The 1,569-nt window shown below is 48.5% G+C and overlaps 1 pseudogene; it reads right to left on the reverse strand.

The window, feature by feature from the left end:
• The window catches only part of LOC121104631, a 2,372-nt pseudogene extending 1,200 nt beyond the window's left edge, over positions 1-1,172 (reverse strand).
• Between the last annotated feature and the right edge of the window lie 397 nt (positions 1,173-1,569).

Below are 1,569 nucleotides of genomic sequence, written 5' to 3' on the forward strand. Positions count from 1 at the left end.
TTGCAAGGCCCAAGCTCCACACCAAGGCTGCTATATGTAGGTGCTTTCCCAAGTTCCCATTAGGGCACTGCTGTAAGAAAAGCCTCCAAGAACTTAAGTTCAGGGTCTCAACACCGCCCTGAAGCAGCTCAGCCTGCAGTCAGTCTCAATGCACACAAGGAGTTTTGAAGACTTTGGCTGGAATCTCACCCCTTGCTTGCCCAGAATTTCATCAATTATCTCATAAAAATGCAATTCTATAGATTTCTGGGGCCCAAACTCTTTTAACCAGAGGAGCTCAAACCCATCCAAAGGGCCAGATGGCAGACTGTCTTCAAGTGGTTCTCTGGAAACAGATTCTGAGATGGAGAGTTGCTTACTGGAGGCTAACTGAAGAAAGCTCTTGAAAGTGACAGTGTTGAACTTTACCTGAGCCCTGGGTTCCCAGAAGGCAATGGCAGTTAGGAACCTGACCACTAGCACCACCACTTTTTTTCTGCTCTGAAAATGGCTAACTGCAAAGGACCACCTCAGCCTGGCCTATTTGCATATACCCAGATAAAGCCATCTCTACACTTCCACTCGGCCTCTACAGCACTCCTATACAAAGCAAATGACTCCCCTGTCTCCTGCCTTTATAAAACTCCAGTCCTTTCCTTTTCCTTCTCATCAGTGAATATCTTACCTAATCCAAAAGCCAGAATAAAAGCATCTCCTTAACTGCCATGTATATTCTTTTCTTTTAAGTGTGTGATTCCATTTATGTGAAATGTCCACAACAACCAAATCCACGGAGACAGAAAGAGGGGTTAGTTGTTGCCAGGGGCTGGGGAGGGGGCTGGAAAGTGACTATAATGGGGGGAGGGCTTCTTTTTGGTGCAATGGAATGTTCTGGAATTAGATAGTGGTGATGGTTGCACAATGAATGTACTTAATGGCACTGAGTTGTAAACCTTAAAATAGTTAAAATGGTTAAAGGTTTACGTTACGTGCATTTTGCCACAATAGAAAAAAAAAGAAATTTAACCACAAAAAAAACCTCAGAGAATAGTTGTCACTTACAGCTGTTGAACTTGGGAGCTGTTCATCAGGTTTGGTGCCACGCGCAGGAAGCTTGGGTTGTTCAGCAGGCTGGTGGTGTCAAAGCCCCTGACACCTCCCATGGGACTCGCTCTAAGCTTCAGCTCCGCCATCTTGAAGTTCAATTTGTAGTTCCTGTTGTGGGGATCCAGCTCCAAAGCCTACCTGTCCTAGGGGCTCGGCTGTGCTCATTCGAACTGGAGAGGGCGAGGCTCGCTCTGCGCGGGCTTTGCTTTAGGACGGGTCTATGCAGTTGGCCGGCTCACAGTCCTGCCCCGCCCCCACGTAGCTCCTGAGTTTGCTGAAGGCCATGGCTCCGTTACAGAAACAGATGGCACTGGCCAGGTTCAGCTTAACGGCTTTCCCGTAGAAGTACACAGCAGCCTCAACGTTTTCTACGTTTCCTTCGGTTTGGGGGGCACTGTGTCTCGGCCTAGCGCTCCTCTGAAGGCCGAGTTTGTTGGGGTTCTTCACGTCCCGCGGCACCTCCTTGCCTGTGGCTGCTGCTTC

This window comes from Ursus maritimus (assembly GCF_017311325.1).
Source record: "Ursus maritimus isolate PB19 chromosome X unlocalized genomic scaffold, ASM1731132v1 scaffold_X1, whole genome shotgun sequence".
In the NCBI taxonomy this organism is placed as follows: Eukaryota; Metazoa; Chordata; class Mammalia; order Carnivora; family Ursidae; genus Ursus; species Ursus maritimus.